This window comes from Malurus melanocephalus, unplaced genomic scaffold (assembly GCF_030028575.1).
Source record: "Malurus melanocephalus ecotype Western Australia unplaced genomic scaffold, MMel_1.1 scaffold_261, whole genome shotgun sequence".
In the NCBI taxonomy this organism is placed as follows: domain Eukaryota; kingdom Metazoa; phylum Chordata; class Aves; order Passeriformes; family Maluridae; genus Malurus; species Malurus melanocephalus.
This window is the reverse complement of record NW_026623493.1, coordinates 454698-469190: the sequence shown is the minus strand read 5'-3', so window position 1 is coordinate 469190 and position 14493 is coordinate 454698.

The window sequence follows — 14493 nt, the reverse complement described above, 5'->3', positions numbered from 1 at the left end:
CCTGTTTCTCCAGTCACAAGTATAATTGCTGGTTATACTTTCTTCCATGTGATGCAATCCTTTAGGTACCAGTTCTGGWATGGTGTGCTTAAAAACCAGTACAGGCTGATAAAGCTTCTGCTGCAAACTGAACAAATAAATAAGYGATGTTTAAGTGCACTGTGGGATGGAAGCTTTATAGACCCAGAAACATTTTTCAAGTGCTGAGTTTTGCAGCACATACCTGGTTAAAACCTTACGGCAACATCTCATCYAGCCACAGTCAGGGAGTTCCCAATCCACCAGTCTACTCCTGTATTTTTTTTACTCTGCACACATTGCTAGTATCAAACAGCAGAACTAAAGCTTGATAAAATGACAACAAAAGATAAAGCATTTCTTAATATATAAACAGCCAGAAGCAAATGTAGTCACAATATTTCTACACTTATATTGGAAGGCAGTACATAAATACAGGAGAAGCTCATTTAAACTACTGAATTGAGCTTGATATGCTGGTCTTGGAAAGCCAGCTTCTCATGGGGACTTTTTTCAACAGTAAAAGAATACCTCTATGTTCACAAGTAGTATTTTAGATGGGTTTTTTGCACCATAAAATTAGGAAAGAAAAATCAAAATTCATCTGAATTAGATAATATGAGAGCACATTTCAACTCTTAAATATGTCAGCTTTAAAAAACAATTAAAATGCCCATTCACAAGTGTTGTCCTTTCCAGGCTGAAAGAGGGAAGGTAASTGTCAGTAGACAGTTTTCATTGGTACAGATGCATTATCCAGAGTTGCTTAGCTAGAGCCTATTAGAGCCATGTGTCATGAAAATGGCTTTTTCCCCACCCTGAACAAGAAAGCACTTCCTTATACTAGATATTAAACTAAGTTAAATAATAAAATTCAAAATGTAACTGCTTCTCTGGGTGCTCACAGACCTCTTGAACATACCCTTCTAATACATGTCAAGATCACAGCACACTGCCATGACACCCAGTCAGGAATCTGTGGAATGGGACAGCTGAGGGCCCTGCCAGCATTCAGATGCCTAAACAAACTGGATGGGACACTGCAGGTAAAGGATGCCAGGCCAGATAGGTTTGGTTAGGAACAGAGATGGAAGGAAGGTGAAGTCCTTTTTTAGCAAGGTGAACACACAGAATAGCTTTTGCACTGATATCTCATGAAAATGCAGCAGAGGACCAAAGGTCATACTAACATTTACAAGGGCTATTTTGTCTAAACTATTCTTTCTTAAATTTGAGAAGAGTGTGTTGGTAGGGATTTTATTTGTCTGAATTTCCACACACCCATGAAAGAGATGATAGAAAATGGATAAAGCTCTTCTTAGAAATTCACGATTTCCATCCCTGTCAGGAAMTCTTTCAATAATTTTTCAATAGCTATGAAAAGATTTTGGGTAGGGACCTAAAAGCAACAGCAAGCAAGACTCCAATCCAACAAAACCATCTATTTTATTATTGTAGGGACTTCTAGTGTGGGAACAGTAGGAATTTATATTCAGTATTGACTATCCCGCTCCCATTTAGATAAGTTTGTACTTAAAAGATAATAGATGCTGAATTGGATCAGTAACTTCTTGTCACTCCACTCACCCACACTCATCCCTTTACCTCTAATTTCCAAGCCTGGGAAGTAGGCTACAAGCTTAGCATGGAGACAAGAGCCCTTTCTCTGGAACAGGGTGAGCACCCATTGTGGTCACCACACAGTCACATTCTCCAGAAACTGTTATAAGACAGGCATGTCTGTGGAAAACCAGACTCAAGTTCATCTAAGAATGGACTTGTTTCACCAGTGTGAAGGCTGGTTCACTCTTTTGCAAGCAGGTTTCACATCCAATGCCAAGCTTAGCACGGCTGCAGTCAGATTACAAACATTYCGTCTGGCTGCTTTGAAATCAGTTCATGCAAGCACATCAGCAGCAGCTCTCAGACAGCCCCGCTACTCCAGCAGCCACCTCACACCCCACTGCTTTGCCAAGTACTTCACCACTGAGAGGGGACATTGCCCAGGAACTTCTGGGAGCACAGTGAAGGAATGCACTAATGAAACAACAGCTCAGCCCAATGGGTGCATTATGAAGATGCACTGAGCCAGCTTCACCCAGGGAAGGTGCAGACAGAGCAAAGAGCACGAATGACACACCAGTCTATGATACCTGTGCAGGATGCATTCTGGCAATCCCAAGTTTTTGTCATCTCATCATCCCCTGCTTCTTGGGGATGATGCATCCCCAGGACTGTAACCCAGAGCATCCCCAGGACCGTAACAGCCTTACCGTACTGGCACTGCCAGTTTCTACCACTCTTTTCTTCCTTACATGACACAACCCTCCTGCAGCCCCCCCTTTGAAGACACTTTCATTTGATTATAAACTCCTTTGGGCAAAGATGATCTTTTATTATGTGTTGGTACAATGCCCAGAGAAATGGAGTTCTGATCTCAAGGCACTACTGTAACATAAATAACAATAATTCACTCCTGCTAGCCTTCAGTTACTCCAGGAGTTTCACTGGGAGATGGCAAGTCATGCTAACATGCCTTTCTACAGCATAGAAATAAATCATTTTTGCACATTCCAGTATTTTGAGGAGAAGGAGGAAACAGAGAGAAAATGCAAAATTAATCTAAAACACATTTGATTCTTTAAATCTATAATAAATCTAAATGATTTACCAGAACATAARATTCTCACATGCAGAGTCAAGGACTGAATATTCTATTCATGTGCAAGAGTCATTTATTCATTTATAATTAGATAAAATGAACTGCGATTTTTTAAGAAAAAAATTTGCATTTGGCAACAGTAATGTATTACAGAAGGGTAGCACTTTGTTACCATCCATTTGTTAGTCAGGACACTGGAGCTGCAATTTAACAGACAAGAAATAAGTACAGTAGAGGAAGGGAAAAAATTAAATTCCGCGTGATCAGCAAGGTTTCGAACAATCGCTAGCCAACTGAAGTGGGTGCCATATCCATAAGTCATTTTGTTTTATAGGCCATTAGGATCTCCTGAGAGAGGCTGCATGGAGACCGCTGCTTTTTGTTGAAATTAAAATGTCAGAGAAAAAGAAATAGAACAAAACAGGGAATCTGCAATTAATTACAAGGCCATAAAAATTCAATAATCAGGAGGCAGTGCTGCTGTAGGCACAGCGGTATCTGATTCAGGCTAACAGGAATGGAATACATTAATCTTTTCAAATTAGTTTTTTAATCTGACGGGGATATATAGTGACGTGTTCTTTTACTGTTTGAGCAGAGCTGCTGTCTAATATATAATGCTGAGTGTCTGGAATTAGGACATCTATAGCTATTTTGTGACTACAACATTTTCACGGCATTTATTCAACCCTATCTGTACACCTGTCCTACAGTAATCAGGCAAAACATGTTCAAAGTTCATATCCTAGATACTGCTTATGAAAAAAAAAGAATTAAAATGCTGGGAATGAAGACAAAAAATGCAGGCCCCCAAAACAAGCTTGGCACTAGTCTGCTTAAAATGACAGTCTGCTCTTCARGATATATCACCAGGCTTTGAAATGAGCTTTCCATTCCTTGTCTACATTGTGTTCTCCCTTTTTTCCATTCCACTCCCCCAACAAAGGTGACTTGCAAAAAGATTGTCTTGATGCTGCCGTGTTTCGCATCCTTTAGTCCTATAGAGTGAAGCCSTAAGAGTTTCAGAGATTAGAGGACTTTCTTACTTTTCCCATTAAATTCCCATGACATCCCTCAGACCTGTTCTTGTGGTGAATGCTTCACCATTCTCCCTAGAGGCCCTTTCAAGGAGGCAAAACAGCACACTAGAGAGTGTTCCATGCTCCTTAAACACTGCAGGTGGATAAGCGTCTCAACTGGACACCAGTTACCCAAAGCATGTGTTCAGTCTCAGAGTTGGAGGAACATACAAAGATTATTTGACACTAGTTGGTTTTGGTTTTTTTTTTTACAAAAAGAATATTTTCCTATTTGTGGCAAGGCTTTACACCCTAATTCCACTGAAATTACATTTTGGAGAGAAAGATTTTCCTATTAAATGAAAACCCAGGAGTCAGGTCATTCTTTCTCCACCTGCCCAAAAACCACTTTCTTAATAAAATTATGCAAAACCCCCCAAGACTACTTTTACATTTTCTCTCACATTATACATTGGAAAAAAGGGCACACAAAAWCCTCTTTTAACGTTGTTGATAAATCASTTTTCATGTTTTATAAGAAGAGTCCTTTTATATAGAAGCACTCTAACACTGCCCTATTGAAAATACCAATATGATTATCAAAGTTTTCCTGTAGGTGGCTAAAATCTTTGCCATCCTGTTTGTTCTGGGTGTATTGGGCATACTCATTTTGCTCCATTTGAGGTTTCAGTCCTGTCAGCACACAATCAGAGGAAAAACAACCAACCCAGGTAAACATTAATCACATCTAAACTCAGGTTGAATTAAGACTTCACACCTTTGGCTAATTCCATTTCTAGTTTACAGACAGTATTCTTTTCCAATCAAATTCCAGTACACTCACTTGATGTTTTTAAATGCTTCACAGTTCCTTGATGTAAAGTAACATCATTTATGCATTYATTGTTTTTTCCTGCAAGACAGAATAAACGGGCATGGATGCAKTCTTTTCATGACTCCTTCAAAAGGATAAATAATATGTGGATGTAGACAAAAAAAAAGGACAGGGAGTGAGAGCAACTAAGCAAGACCTAGCACTTTGATGCCAAAAGAAATAGTAGTTTTATTTAGGAAAAATATTCCAAGCACAGGAAAGGGTACAAAAAGCTTCTTATAATAGACATCCATCATTTCCAATATGTCACTTGTCTCTTAAATTATGATGACAGCAGGACTCTACCTTCTGCGGTTTATCTAACCCACTTTTTCTACTAGTGTGTTCTGTCGTAAGTATRCACATGAGCACATCCACACTCCATGACAACAGAGGGTACAAACTGAGCTCACCAGCTATAACTGCAACAAGAATCTCCCCCTAGATCTACACAATGAATTGATCTGTCCTAACTGTCTACTGTCCCTCAGTATTTAAAAATATGCTTTAGCAGTTTCAGTRCAAGATAACTACATTTACTCATCATCATCTTCCATTAGGGAATTCCTCTCAACAGAATGGGTCCCAAGATGCACTTTTCTCGCTACAAAAGCCATGTGTAGTGAGAATATACCCTTAACAATRTTTGAACACAGCACCCATTTCATGTAACATTTTAGCCCACAACAACTTGGACATAGAAGACAAGAAGCATTGTAAGTGAGCAAAATTTCAGTGGAAATTCAGGTCAACATATTTCCTGAGTTGCAGTACAGCCTGTAGCACTGTGGTTCTCATCTCCACTACACTTACGCTGCTTCATGGGAGGCATTTTGTAATGAACCGGCCAAAGAGAATTAATTCTCATACTCACATCCTGAATGTGGCCTCACCAGCCATGAGGTGAAACCAGAGCTAGAAAAACTGGCTTCAAATTAATACRTTAAAACATTTCCCTGTTCGTAAAGTGTAATGAGCACATTGAACAGAATATTACTTCCATAAATGTTAATGGCTCAAAATTATTTGCAGTATCATCACTGCAAGCTGCCCACCACAAGTGTTGAATACTCAGAACRACTGGGTCTCCCTGCACATTCAGTTTACTTTTCAATCCTTACTAGACAAGCATAAGCAATTGGAGACACACACACACACAAAAAAAAAAACTCGCCAAATTTAAAAAGCTTCCAATATAGTACTACTGCTGTTTCAAGAAAAACAAAGCATGCACAGAGATATCACAGAAGGGGCCCAAATATAACAGAAACAAATTTATTTAAAAATYTGAAAAAGAACTTAAAATGTCAATCCATTGCACAATTGTCCAACTCTGCTTGACACAGCATGACTTTGTCTATACAACAYGCTGACAGCTTTGAACACTGTTTCACAGCTGTGCAGCATTATTTAGAGTCAAATATTAGCAGCACTGAAAACCAGGCCAGTGGATTTAGACAGCAGATATCCAGCCCTGAAGTGAATAAAGCCTGGGGAAACAGTGGCTGTAACCTGTGCCAGTATCCTTACACCTCTGCTACTACTGAAGGTGCACCAGTGACACAGAATGGGAGAACATTTTAAAAGTACCCTCTAACTTATATTTACAGCATCCASAAGGAAATGTAGAATGGTTCCCTTGGCTCCTTTCTTCCTACTGTCCAGACTCTGAGGATAAACAGATGTCTCTAGAAACATGTCTCTGTTGGCAAGAGACAGCAGCCTTAAACTCATTTAGGACAATGACACATTCCAGTGTAAATATTCATTGGGACTTATGGGGAAATTAACCATGCAGCTCTGATTAGCAAYAACAGAGACACAAACAGCCAGTATCTACAACTCACAATGGATATTAAACACACACCATTGTTTCTTGCAGTCCCTTAAWTTTAACAGAAAAGTAACACAGCATCCTAAAAATTGCCAAAAAGGGAGAAAATAGATTCCAGTTGTCTTACATTCTGTTCAGCTAAACACTAAGAGTTTACACATTGCTATATCCACAGGACTTACAATATTTATATACAGATGATAACCTGATATCTGCCAACATAAAAAAAAAAAAAAAACCACCAAAAAAAACCTGCAAGTTTGGAAGTCTAGGCAATCTTTCAGTTGTAAGACATATTCCTGGTACCATCAAAATTATTTTTCTATGTAAGAATCTTTCAAGTAATGTATATGTTTACAGTAAGATACCAAAATAAGATATAAAAAGAAGTAGACTATTATAGCAAGTTGATAAGAGAATAAGATAATGAAATAATGCTTAACCAACTTGAAAGCCTCCTACAAGATGACTAGCTCAGTAGAAGCAGGAAGAGCACTGGATTTTGTTTCTTRACTTTTCCAAGGTTTCTGACACTGCATGCCAGAATATTCTCATAGACAAACTGAGGAGATAGATAAAATGACAGTGACATAAACTAAACCTGGCTGAACTGCCTGGCTCACACAGTTGTGGCCAGTGCATGAAATCCAGATCAAGGCCAGTCACTGACGGTGTAACCTCAGAGGTCAGCACTGGCATCAGTCCGGTCTAACATCTTCATTAATGACCTGGATGACAGGACAGAACRCATCCTCAGCAAGTTTGCATGTGATAAACTGGCAGGAGGGTTGACACATGGGACCACAGTGCTGACACTCAGAGGTACCTTGACAGGCTGAAGAAATTGGTCAGTGAGAATCACATTGAGTTCAAAACCTGCACCTGGAGAGGAATAGACCTTTGCATTATCATGATCTGGGGGGCAATTGGCTACAAAGCAGCTTAACAAAGATGGACCCCCCAGGTTTCCCAGTTATCAGACAACAAATTGACCATAAACCAGCAACACRGCCTTGTGGCAAGGAAGGCCAGAAGCACCTGAAGCTATGTTAGGAAGACATTTACCAGCAGGTCAAGGGATAGTATTATTCCCATATGATCAACACTGGAGTGTTGTGCTCACTGTGGAGCACCTCAGTAGGGATGAGGGACAGAAGGAACAGATACCAGCAAACTAGATCAAGTCCAGCAAAYGGCCACGTAGATGGTCACAGGAAAAGGTCCAAGGAAAAGCTGAGAGAGTGGGATGGAACTGTTCAGCCTAGAGGAGGGCTCAGGGGGAATCTTATCCACGTGAATAAATATACAACACAAGCAAATAAAGATGACATATCCAGGTTCTGCAGGATTCAGTGAAAGGACAAGACAGCTGGCACATACTGAAATGTTCCATTTAGCCATTTAAAAGAGAATACGAAAATAATCTTTTCACTGGAAAGGTGATTAAACTCTGCAAAAAGCTGAGTAAAAAGGTTTTGAACTCTTCGCCTTTGGAGTTCTGCTTAAGCTGACTGGACCTSATCCTGAGCAGCCTGCTGTAGCTGACCATGGTTTGAACAGGGAGATCCTTTCCAACTTTAACTACTTTGGGTTTCTGTGRATAAGTATGTATCATAAGGATGACTGTTTGCACTATGATATCTAATACAGGGTCCAACCATGAATGCAAGTTGAACATTAACATATATATGTTAGGGGCAGGAAACGGAAAATGGGAAAAAATAGAAGTCTCTCTTTTCAAGACATTGCTCAGCTTCTCTTCAAAAAATCATAAATTCAATAAATCAGTTCTCTGCTTTGATACCCTCACAGGATCACGAACAGGCAACAAATTATATTTCCTCAGCATCCTTTAGGGTATGAAGACATATACTTTCACCTCCAGTCTATTAAGAATACAGATTCAATTTCAGCATTCCCCAGACAGTCAGGAATCTGGAATTTCTGCATTTCAGTACAGGTATCCTGCTGCATCAAAAAGTAGCCCATTCTCACCATATGCCTACCTCTATGTGTAATGACTCCTACACACAAGTATTTGCTTTTATATAATAGTAACGAAAATGTGTGTTTTTAATATACATGGTCTCACTCATTTGATGTGTCATCATTAATTCATTTGGTAGGCAAACAGAAGAACAAGGAATAGGTAAGAATGAAAGCAAAACAAGCCAGAAGTTGGGTTTTGCATGTCAGTGAAAAAGAAACGGAATAGCAGCAAACACAGAATCCTGACCTGCTGGGATAACAGCCAGAATAAACCAACTCAAAGGATTCCATCTCACATGAATTATACAGAAAGGCCAGCTATACATACTACATGAAAATACACGACATAAGCCTGGATGTCCCAAAGTGCTGACGTTCTGGGCATTCAAATTCAGTCTGTAGAATTGAGGAACCTCAAACTCCCAGGACTAGAGAGGGAAGCAAGGAATGGGGGTGGAGAAAAAAAAGAAAAAAAAAAAACCCAGCAGGACAAAGGTTGAGCTATAAATAATTACCTGAGGACACTGTGTAAGAACATGAGATAGGGGAGCTCRTCTCCATGACAAATGCTAGATTGACATGAGGATGGAAGGAAAATKAACAAAAGCAAGTGTTCCAATAGCTGAATAGCTCTCAGAAGTAATTTCTACCCAAAAAGTCAACCATTAACTGTCATTCTAACACTCTGTTCAAATACAGAAACCTTGTAAAAAACATTAGCTTCAACCTACTGAAAATTCATTTAAAATGCAGTCCTCGTTTGGCATTTCATATTGACACAGCATGCCCTGTCTCTCTGTTTTACTCTCACATGTGCAATAGCAACACCAACCTTTCAACAATACACCAAAATAACAGATGGCACAGGCAAAATAAGCCAAAAATGCAACATGGGACCTTACTCTGACTAGCTCACAGTGTCAAGAGATGGAGTAGTATAAATACACCACTTATGAAAAAAAAATTTGGTTTCATGAGCCAGGAAACTTGATGATTTAAGAAAACTTGCAACTAATCCATTGTCCTTTGAGCCTTTAGGCTACCACTATTTGAATTCTCAAGACACCTTGACTGCCATTCTCCACGCTGACTACTTCTTAATCTTGATGTACAACAGTGTCCAGWAAGCTGCCAAGATTTACACCGGTCTCTGCAATAACGTTGTTTGCCCAGCATGCCATTGATAAAATATTCCCAATTGCAAAGAACTGACAATTGTGTGGGCAAAATAACAGCTCTGATTTCTAGTCTTCTGTTTAGATGCATCTGTGGTTTGGTTGGAAGAGCTTGCAAAAGAATGTGGATCAAAAGATAAAAATGCTTCACATTAAAATGTTATGCTAGAAACAGAACAAGTCCCCTGGATACATCATTCAGCCTTTTATGCCATATCTAACAAAAAAAAAAAATAGGTAAATGTCTCGCACATTTCATAGCCTCTCTCTTTCAGCTCCAGTAGTAATACAGGGAAGATGTTTCAACTCTGCTGCTGTAGATCAGCAACCCATTTCTGTGCAGGTTTCCTTCAGTGCTATCCCTACTAGAACCACCGAGAAGAATCTCATTGTTTTCACATGACACAGTATACTGACTCAGGTCTCCAACCATGACATGCATATTTCCAAAAGGGCAACATAGCATTCAAAAGGATGAATTTAAATTATTTCGAATATAAAGAGGTAGAAAGGAAGAGGGCAAAGTTTCTCAGACTGCTAGACCTACTTTGTTAAGCAGACTGAAATGTGAAGCTTCTCTTAACTCTAACAGTAAAGCTAAGAGTAAACGTTACAGCCATGAAAACACTAGTATACGAGAAAAAATTATCTGTACGTTTCAAGAAGCCAAGAAATATTTGACCTTTAGAAGTTTTGAAGTAAGGGCAAGATTYTCTCTGTATTAAGCTGAAATCAAATTTTCAATGCTTTGAGAACCTCAAACATCTTTTGAAATCTACTACTTCCCACTAATAACAGCAAACTGATAGCTAAAAGTATGCTTTGATATAACACCTCTGAGAATCRAGAGAACTTGGTTCAATTCTCAGCCACACACTGTAACCTTGGATCTGGTAAAGTCTCTTACCATACCTGACTTCAATTCTTCATCCAAACAAATACAGTATTTTACTTGGCTGCAYGTGCCAAACAGTGGGACATCCATTGACAACACTGCCATTTTTAGACCAAGATGAGTCAYGTATCTATTTAGATAAAAGACTGAAAAGCTCTGACTACATGGATATAATTTCCCTAGGATATTCACACTGGAATTTAATTTACTCCTAGATTTTGCATTTATTAATTATCAATTTTTATGCCTTTGAATTCTACCACAGCTCTTTCAGTACCCATAGTGCTCTTCCAGTCCTCTTCGCATTTCTGATCCAGAACACAAATACAGATGATTGAAGCAAATGTTTAAATAGCAAATAAACAATGAGGAAATGGCCAAGATCTGCATGTATAGATTACAAATGCAGTGAGATGAATCCACATCAAGTTAGTCATTATGATTAATTTTCACTGTTTCCCACTCTGGATGATGGTCACCACTGAGATAATTTGCTGTCTCTAATATAAATACAGTTCACCTGCACCCCTGTTCCTCATTAATGGAGCAATACTGATTAATTGGACGGAGATCAAGTATAAGCTACAGAAACGTTTAAGAGACTAGAGGAACTGATCTACAGGGAAATATTAAGACTCAAAGAAKAAGTAGTTTGGTTTACTGAAGATTAAGGGGCACACGCACACAAACACAAACACGATTAGGATCTCCAATGGATATGAACACCGTGAAGGCAGAGGAATTATTTAATGCAGTAAAAGATAGAGTAACAAGGAATAAAAAGATTAAACTAATAGAGACCATTTAGCACAAGCATCAGGGAGAAGCTTTCAGAGTAAGAACTGACTGGCTGCTGGAAGGCCATGGTAGGTGTTAGAGACTCCCACATCAAGGAGGAGGCTGGGCTCAGAGAAGACTCTGTAACACAGCAGGATACACAGCACTTTCCTGAGTCCATTCTGGTCTGTATTAGGCAAGCTCAAACACTCAACATGGGCACTCAAAACCACTGTTATGAGAATGCTACACTGCTTTATTTTCTGCCCAGTCACTCCTACATTATTCCCCTGCARGCTACCCATGGAGAAGTAAGCCTCATCATGTGAGGTGTTTAGAAACAGATTGAACAAGCATTATAAGCTGTACTACAGGGGACTGGCCTCAGGGGATAGATTAGATGACCTCATGCAAATTTTTTTCTCGTCTCTAATTTATGCAGTCTGATGAATGCTCATCTCTTACTGAAGGTTCATCAAGGGTGCAATGATTGCAATAATCATGATTTGATACAACAGTTTTCTTCCAAATTAGATGGCTAATACAGTCTGTCTCGTTCCTGCCTTCCTCCCCCCAACTCTAATTAACTTCTTTGTGCAGTGGCTCAGGAATGCATGTAATCCCTCCTGAAARGGTTTTTTTCCTAATCCTCCATGACAGGACTCACAGTATGCTGATATGGACTCCAAAGACAGATGATTGCGTGCAACTAGAGAAGTACACAGCAGACTTGCTGTGAAAACCTATCCCATTCTACTCTGCAGCAATGATGAGTCTGAGGATCAGCATTTTTTGTTTGTTCTTCTTGTTTGGTTCCAGGGGTGGGGGCTGTTTTTTTTCTTTTACATTAGCATCCAATTGATTTCTGAGTTCACTAAAGAAACAGGTCAGGAACTGTTCAGTTGTGTGGGATTAACAGCAAACAGGTGAAGAACATTMAAGGCCAAACCTTATGTTTTAGGGATGATAAACTGAACTGCGATCCTGCCTTCACTGAACACCTGAGCCTTGTGAGGAGCCCCAGTAATGGCTGGAAGCTTTGAGAAAAGCTGTAGAACTAGTATGAAACAGTATGGAAACTAATTTGACCTCCAGTATGGATGCTAACAGCCAAATTCACCCATAATTATTTCCTTCAATGGTTTTGAGTGAAAAGAAACTAATACAAGTTAAAAATAATCCAAAATATTAATACTAGAGTACCACAAAAAGCAGATAAAGAAAACAATTAAGTCAGAGTGGAAAGAAACTACCTTCAAATGAAAATGGGATCATCACAGATAGGTGATACACAGAAAAAAAAATCTAAATTAAACTATTGAAAGTGACCCTGAACATGACCAAGAGTTTTAAAACAGTTTTAAAACATGTTTTAAAACAGTACAGTAAAGTAGATGGAAGAGACACTTGAAGATGACCATTAATGTACATGTCTAAAAAGTTGTATTTCATATGTTAACTGAAAACTTTTCATTGTTAACTGAAAATTTTTCATGAAAAACAAATTAAACAAAAAAAGTTCACAAATAAATGGGGAGTAAGAAATTAGCAGGAYGGAGCCTGCTGAACCTTAATCACTAAATTGGGTAACAAAGAATAACAGTAATAAATTAAGACTGTAGGTGAACAAGTAAAAATCCCACCATCCAGTAAGTTTCAGGAACCAAAAAAACAGTCCTTATAAATGACAAAAGAACTTGCACAACATACTGAAACAACTGTTGCTGAAAAATCAGAAGTCAAAAATAAGAGACCATATTTCCATAGTTTATTCAGATTCTTGACTAAACAGTGAGAATCCCTAGCTCTTGATTTAACACTGTGCTCTAGAATTGTAATGGATTGGAGGCATTTTGAACATTGGTCTGGAAATGGGTGGGTTGTCAGGTTTTGGATAGTTTTCCAAATGTTCCACATGAGCTACCTCAGAATCATTCTGTCACTATTTAAGTAAGAACCATTTAAAAATTTAATCCATAGTTTTGAATATTCAGATTCTGCTACATTTAGCATGGCTGTCACCCTTATCCATAATCTGTTAGAAACACTACTCCTAAAAATTATTATAGCAAAGAGGAGTGTGTAAAATCATGCTTCCAAATTGACAGGACTCTAAATGAATGATCTCTGGAAACTCATTTGACTTTCTCTTTTCCCCAAGAAAGAGTTGGATGAAAAGCAAAACAGCTAAATATACACACCACACCTAGCCAAATTTCCTGACATCAGAGCCAAACATGAYTGATGGCATTCATCAAAGAATTTGGAATTCCTTCACAGTGACTTCACACTGACTCTCACCACATCTGAAATATGACAGCAGCTTCCTGGGAGATGCTCAAAGGATTCAGTGCAGAAGGCAGACAGTCATAAAGCACTCAGAGTGCAGATGAAAGCTGTSATACAACCTGACTGGTTTTGGTTTGGTAGAAAAGGAGAACAATTTCACTATAGAATTTCACAACTGAATTTGTAGCTGGTCATTAAACTATTTACCAAAGCAATTTTGATCCATTATATAGATTTAGAAAAGAAAATCAAGATAAAACAAAAGTCAATTAAAAACATAGTGTTGAACTGCTATAGGCAAATATTATACATATATATAAATAGCTGCCAATGACATCAGCCAGCCATTCTCATATATACTCTGCTGCTGCCCACTGCAAAAACAAAACTTCTCCAGCARATTATGCTGAGGCTCTGCCATTAGTAGTTCAAAGGAGGGTCTTACTTCTAGCACCAGAAGAACTCAATTTAATTGAGCTTCACTTACAAAAGGGATATGCATTCTGTGAATACAATTATATTTGTTACTCTTCCATTTGGCCTGATGTCTACACCTCCTTCTTTATCAAAAAAAACAAAAACCGTAAAAGGAAAATGACTGATATAAACATGTCAGCTTCACATGTTTTAGCATGAAAAATAATGAAACCATTACAGACTTAATATAGACAAACACAAAGCATACAGCAAAACAAATTAATTCCACTRAATTTCCAAAATTAATTTTCCTTAAAGATTAAAGATAAATATAGAAATAACACTAAATAAGAGACATCTTTATTGAATAGTCAAAAATACTCAGATATAAYAAGAATTCATCACAAGTAGCCAGCAAAAAGAGAAACAAACCATAAAGCATGTACATGAAGGAGAAGTGCTCTAAGTGACAAAAGCAGAAGAAAATGAAAGGGAATAGAATGCTTCACATGAGACTAGGAAATAGTAACTATATCCTGTATAG